At 47.5% G+C, this 6,913-nt stretch overlaps 1 long non-coding RNA gene across 3 annotated transcripts; it reads left to right on the plus strand.

The window, feature by feature from the left end:
- Positions 1-1,880: 1,880 nt before the first annotated feature.
- On the plus strand, positions 1,881-6,596 carry LOC127539267 (uncharacterized). 3 transcript variants are annotated; one of them, XR_007947893.1, is made up of 3 exons: positions 1,881-2,195; positions 2,872-5,295; positions 5,452-6,596. It is a non-coding gene; the product is annotated as an uncharacterized LOC127539267 (long non-coding RNA). The 3 variants fall into 3 exon arrangements; XR_007947894.1 differs by lacking the exon at positions 1,881-2,195 and having other exon boundaries at positions 2,202-3,003; positions 5,225-5,295; XR_007947892.1 differs by lacking the exon at positions 1,881-2,195 and having other exon boundaries at positions 2,202-5,295.
- The last annotated feature ends 317 nt before the right edge of the window (positions 6,597-6,913 follow it).

The raw sequence follows: 6,913 nt of genomic DNA on the forward strand, positions 1-6,913 counted from the left end.
CCCTTTTCTGGGAGCCTCATCAGTCCCCCAAGGCAGTTTTCACCCGGGCTTTGCGCGACCTGCTCAGCCGTGCAGAGCGTTCGTCTCACCCGGGATCTTTCTCGCTCTTCGCCCCCACTTCCTCTCTCCCAACTCCCCCGCCCTCCCCTTCCCACGCTTGCCACCCTCCCCCCAGCTTCGGAGCTCCCTGAAGCAGAGATCTGGACTGGGAGCGAGGTGGGGAGGGGAGGCAGGCTGCATGCTCTCCTGGATGCCTGGTACTGATGGCTTGGGAAGCCAATGGCCATGAAGCGAGTCCGGGCTCCACAAACACTTCCATTCTTGCTTAATTGCCACCAGTCTAGTTAATACGAAATGACATCCAAGGCTCTTTCCCAGAGAAGGCTGGTCGCTCAATGACTCCCCAGCTTCTCTGCACAGGCAGACCCAGACAGACCTGGGGAAGGGGTGCCGGGGGAGTGGGGGAGAGAATCGGGGGAGCTGTTTTTGAAACACCAAGGCTTTGCCTATCTTTGCTTGAAAGAAAAGAGAGTCGGTAGCGACCGCTGGGCAAGACAGAGACTAGAAAGTCTCAGTGTGCATGCCACAGAACGAGGATCACCAAAGAAAACAGGCTAGCCAAAGCCAGTACCTTCGGAAGGAGGCGGCTGAACGAGAGACAGAGACACCGAAACAGAGACACAGACTAGACAGAAGAGGCAGAGACACAGTGGCAGAGAGACACTTGTGGTTACCCCGACAATCTAACTCTCATAGACTTTAGGGAAAGGGAAAGAAGTCAAAGAAGGAGCTGAAAATCCGGGCAGTTTTGCCAGATTTAATTGCCCCGCTTGGGAGTGAGGGCGAAGAGAGAGGGGGAAATGGATGGCCGTGGCAGCCCGCCACAAAGGGCGCTGCAGAAGTCGGGGTGCTTAGGAATTGATCCTACTTTCCATCCCTCTTTTCCTGATTCTTTCCGGGGTAAGGTACCAAAAGGAACTCGAAAAATGAACAGGACTAACCTTTTCCTATCCCCCATCTCTCACTCCCGGAGGGCAAAAGTATCTACATATCTGGGGGGTGGGAGAAGGGAGATTTGCAGCCTAAATTCAAAGATCTCCAGTATTTAAATGTCAACATCGATTTATTTATTTATTGCTGAGCTGACCATAACTGACTTAATAACAAATCTAATCATGTTTGCTCCGGGAAAGAAATATTCTCATTATGTATTTTCTCCAATGATGGTTCACCATTCCATTTGAATACCTGCCATAAATATCAATAATACGCAGTAATTACTTTGTAGTGGAGTAAACTAATTTATTAGCATTTATGTTTATTTGCCTTTTTTTTTTTTTAACAAGGATTACTTCTCACAAATCACATCCCTCGGACACCACCATTTAACGAACTTTAATCAGTGTCTGCGGCAAGAGAACCTTCCGCATCTTAAGGTTGGCGGGATAAATTTCGGGATGATTCCATCATTCCCAGCTCGCCATTTCTGTCCCCTGTTGCTTGGGTTGAGGCAGATTTAAAGGAATGGATGGTGTAGAGGAGGGATGGAACTAAGGAGAAGAGAGAAGGAAGTTATAGATCTGAGAACACTGCATTTCAAGAAAAGAGCTGGTTTTCCAGAAGCAACTCCAGCGTTACGTTTGCTTTCTGCCTGCTCTCCTGGCGGTATCCTTCTCCTTCATTTTCTCTCGGAAAAAGGAAAGGAGGGGAAATAAAAAACAAGCAAAAAAGAAAATTGGACTTTTGTGGAGGTTTAGGGTCTCCCCCTTTTTCTTTTCTGTGTTGAGGTTTCGATATAAAAAATACTACTTCCCCCATCGTTGACTTCCCCCACCCCCAACCACCCCCTCCCTCCAACAAAAGGGCTGTCTGAAGGATTTCAGTGACTTTGAGATAACAAAGGCGCCACCATCGCAGGCTTCGCCCCGCCCCTGGGCGATGGCAAACCTATTCTTGCACTTGTATTAGGGCTTTTAAGGCCATAATTGAACACGGGACGTCTAGGAGAACCGAAAACAGTTCTAGACAGACCTCCTGCTTTATAGCCCTTTGGCAGTCAACTTCAGCCTGGGGTAGAGCAGACAAACCCGCGTTACTCTGCAGGGAGATGGATGCGCCACCCTCTCCACAGCTCCTGGCTGTCCCTTTTTAATTAGCTGCACCCCTCCCCTAGAGGGAAGAGTGAGCCTGAAAAGGTTGGTATTAGGGTGTCAGTCTGCTTTAGGGTTACCTCTTCCAGCTCCATAGTTTTTTTCCCATCACGGCAAGGGGGGAGGTTTTCACCTTTACCCCATCACCCAAGATTGTGTATTGGAAACAAAGGATATTTAAGGGAGTTTCTGTGCATTGAAGAAAGGAGAGGATGGAGGTGCAGCCAGGGTGGCTGGCCTAAATTGGGGGACTGGCTGTAACTTTGGGTACAGGCTAGGGGGTGGTGGTACAGAGGTTACTGAGAAAACTGAGCTCTGAATGGTGCATATTTGAACTCCCAGGAGCAGAATTGTCTCAAAAGAAGGCTTTGGAACCCAAGGGAAGAGGAAAGGCTAACTGTGTTTGGCAAACCTTTTGGGAATGCTAGTGGGAAAGGCTGGGATCGAGAAGGCAGTGTGTGAGGGGATAAGGGGGAACAACCCTTGCAGTCAGAGCAGTTCTGCTCACAGCTTTATTTGCTGTTAAATGAAACCTAACTCATTACTCTCCCAGCCTTCTCGAAAAGCCTGGGCGGGAGATAACTGCGGTGGAGAGGGAACTGGCTGTTCTGGCCATTTTTTTACGAACAGGAGAGAATATTCGTTATTGGGGGAGGAGGCCCAAGGCTGTCAGGGGGAAGGGGGAGAGTTGATTTTGACTTTGCTCTTTGCCTGTCTGAAGCTGTTTCAGGAGGCCCACTCCAAGGGCACAAGGCTCGATCAGCTCCGGGAGAGGGCCAGCAGACGTGGGAGGGGCAGGCGAGAACATGGGCACATCAGCTTCCTTTTTCTCAGGTTCTCCAAGCTTCCCCAGGTAAGGCAGAACTCAAGCTCTGATACTTCACAGGGCGAGCCGGTCTGCAAGCTACGTTTTCTCAGAGGGAGAAGATTGTCAAATGCCCGAGGAGATAGATCTCACAGACCGCACTCGATTTCCTTAATTTTATTGGTCAACATGGAGTCTCTTAAGAGCCTTATGTAAAGTGCCTAAAAATTCCTTTGGAGGAAGGACAACAAAGCCAGGAAGTGAGGACGTTTGGGTTTGCGTACTTCTGATGAGCAGAGGCAAGGAGGGCAATTCCTTCGGGCTCTTTTGTAAAAAGGGCAAGGTCTCTATGGCTCTGGGAGGGTTGGGCTCCTCTGGTTCCGTTAGATGCATTTTTTTTTTTGGGGGGGGAACCCATTTTTGCAGAAAATAACGGAAGGGGGGAAAAGAGGCCGCAACTGCAGGCGTCCAAGTCACCTAGGACAGTCGTGATCCAAAGCAGACTTGGAAATGCGGAAGCGAATAACGAGCGGGGCTGTCCAGAAAAACAAACCAAACCGTCGCCTTGGACTTGGCAGAGGATCCAGGCTGGGAGCTCGAGCTATTGTCCAGTTTCCCCGGTCTCTCTGCAGCTGGGCCACCGCCACCGGTGGACAGTGGGCTAGAGGAAGGCCGGGAAGTGCGTGGAGAGCTGGGACGCCGTTTCATCCTCTCACTTTAAACTTGGGCTAGCAATTCCAATCGGAACTGGCCGGTTGGGTTTGTCTGGCCCGATCGCCTCGGGCTGCCCTTTTCAGGATAGGGACTCTCTGGCCGCCGCTATATGGTAGGTGGGCTCCGCAGGCGAGCTCCCAAAGGGAAGGATGTCCTTTATGCTGCTCGGAAGTCGCCAATGTCCACACTTTAGTCTGGCTTTTAAATTATACACCTGGTTTTGATTTGGGGTCTTATCACAAATGATTCTCCTATCCACTTTTGGAAATATTTTCTTCTTCTTTTTTTTTTTCCTTCTTCTCTTCTCTTATTCTCCCTCCTTCCTTCTATTCTTTCCTTTCTCCCTCACTTCCTTCCTTCCTTCTTTCTTTCCTTTCTTCTTTCCTTCCTTCCTAGACAGGAGGCCATTCTCTCCCACAAGGGCTGACACTTTCGGCCCCCCCCCCCTTTTTTTTTTTTAATCTGCTCACTAGCAACTAACAACCGAGGCAATTTCTCCTCCAGGATCCGGGCTCAGGAGAAGGCAGGGTTTGTTCGAAATTTGAAGTCACCCATTCGGACACATTTTAGGTGCATGGAAATGTCCATCTTATGAAATCTCGACCCAGTGTAAACATCCGCTTGGGTCTCAGCTTGGCTGCCTTCTTGGAGCTGGGACATTAATTTCGTTAATCCCCCTCCGCAGTCAGCTTCTCCCCACCCCCGGCATGCATCCTCTCTCTCTGCGAGCCCAGTCCTGCTCACACGGATTCGTGCAGCTCCCACTCAGACATTTGCCTTCCTCAGGCTACTTTCCTGCCCACGTTCCCTTCCTGGGATCTTCAAGGAAGGATGGCCACTCAAAAGATCGGCCTTTCAAAGGCTCCCTACCAAGAGGAACTTGGGCACAAAAGAATGGGGAGGGAGAGTTACTGAGGCTGGGCAATTTCCCGCTGGATTCTAGACCAATACAGACGGTCATTACCCTCGGCTACACTTCAGCTTGTCCTTGGAAAGCCGGATATAAGTGTTTCCCAGAGCAAGCTTCTTTGCCTCTTCCTTCTCCTCTTTTTCCTCTGATTCTAAGGACCTTCGGAAGATTCTGGTCCAACTTGGGACGGGGTATCAGCTGAAGGTTCTGGGACTCAGCTGGATCCTTCTCATTGTCTGCATTTTCATGTGTATGTGTGTGTTTGTGTGTGTAGGTGACTGGGGGTGGCTAAAAGGCGGGGTGCTGAATCAAGCTTAGGCTTGGAGTGGAGCAGGGAGGGATTCAATAAGATCATTTCCCTGATAATCAAAAAGCTTTTGTTTTGTTTTGTTTTTAATTCCCTTTTTCTCTATTTTATTTTATTTTATTTTTTTTGGTCACTGTCTTGGAAATTAATTTGGCCATACTAACTACCACACGATTATCCAAACTTTTGACTCCTCTAAACGACTTTGTCCCCTCTTTCCTCTCCCTCAATCCCTTCAAAGAAAAAAAAATCTCAAAAAAACAATCAAACCCAGAAGCAACAATGGTTCCTACAAAAACAACACGTTCATTCATTTCTCTCTGTGTCTTCTCCCACAGGTGCAAGACTCCGAAGGCAACATGTAGAATGAGTAGCTTCATGATGTTGGTGGCTAAAGCCATTTGCCAAGGTATCCTAAACTTCTGCATGCACACATTTATACATATACATATATGTATGTTGTGTATATATATATGTATGTGTATATATGCGTATATATATGTAAACCTTTTTTTTTTTTTTGAAGGGGAGGGAGGTTCTAATCGCTCATATTTGGGACTTGCAGATATAGTAAATTGGGGCAGGCCAATTGGGAGCAGCCTAGTTTTCTGTGGAAGTCGGATATGGATGTATGGATGCACTGAAGGAAACCTCTCCCCAGTATTCCATCCAAGAGAGACCACACAAGTGGACCCATAGCTTTTTCTGTCCTATTTGAAAGTTTAGCTAGGAGCTGCTGTTGTAATTAGAGATCAAAAATTCAAAAAAACAGCCATGATCACCACCAGGTGCCCTGAAGAATTTGTGTCCATCTCTATGCAACGGCCTCCTCTCAATTCCTCTGCTCACAATCTCAGCAACCATACTGCCTTTGACCCTTCCTCATCGCTGCTCAGACAGGGAACACTTTAGCCTTCACTTGGCATTTTTTCTTTATCAAACCATAGTTAAAAAAAATAACAACAATAATACCCACCTTAATGATATTATTAATTATTATAAATCTTTCCTGCCATCAATATCCTATGAATAATTATCAGTTTTTTCCCTAAGAACCCCAAATCCTCTTTCCTCTCTCTCTGCCTATAGAACCTCTTTAGCTGACTGGAAGCCAAAGCTGGTTAATATTTTCAGGTCCCTCACACTAACTTCGAAGAGGAGCATTAAAAAAAAAATCTCTTTGAGAATTATTTTTGGTCTTATTGCTGTCAAAAGTTGGGAGTGGGAGAGGATATCAAATAAGCAATTCTTCCAAAAAAGGTTATTTGAGTTCTGACCCCATTCTCCCTCCATCTTTGATTCAAGAAGCTTTGTGGTGAATGACTATATCGATGGAGATATCATTCAGCCTGATTTTGTTGGCATTTATTTATCAAGAACAAGGTCAGTTTTCCCTTCACTCTTCTCCTGAATGCATCTGGGGCCAACTTTGCCTGGCTTGGTCTGGAGACCCTTCTAAAACTCAAAGGGAGGACTCTCCCTATCCATTTGGGAGTACTCCCCAGCAAAGTGATTGCTCCAGGCCCTGTTCTAGTCTGTCCAGCCCCATTCTCCAACGAAGAAAGCTAGCCCCTGCCTCTGAGGGCCTAGTGGAAAGCCAGTAGCTGGGTACCAGCTGCAGTGGCCCCAGCTCGGCCTTGAACCAGGACTTGCTCTGCTAATGCTTCTATTCTGCTTCCATCAGAAATAAAGGGTAGCCCCTGTCTCGCATGCGTTGTCTCTATTTCTACTATATTTGTGGAAGGGTGGAGAATATGGGAGCAAGAGGATGAGAGAAAAGAAAGGTCTCTTTAAGAGCACATTTTGTTCTCCTTCATAATTCCGGTTTTTCTTGACTGACTGTCCAGTGGACAGCGGTTCATATTTCAGTCTGGTTATGACTAACGAAAATAGAGATGTGGCTCTTGGGCTAACGAGCTTCGGCCTGGCCTAGTCATTTCTGGGTCTCTCCAAGAACTCCACAGACCGCCTAAGTGCACACAATCCAGAATCCTTTCCCCCAGTTAGCAGTGAACAGATGGGGGTGT

Source organism: Antechinus flavipes, chromosome 5 (assembly GCF_016432865.1).
Source record: "Antechinus flavipes isolate AdamAnt ecotype Samford, QLD, Australia chromosome 5, AdamAnt_v2, whole genome shotgun sequence".
NCBI classification, from domain to species: domain Eukaryota; kingdom Metazoa; phylum Chordata; class Mammalia; order Dasyuromorphia; family Dasyuridae; genus Antechinus; species Antechinus flavipes.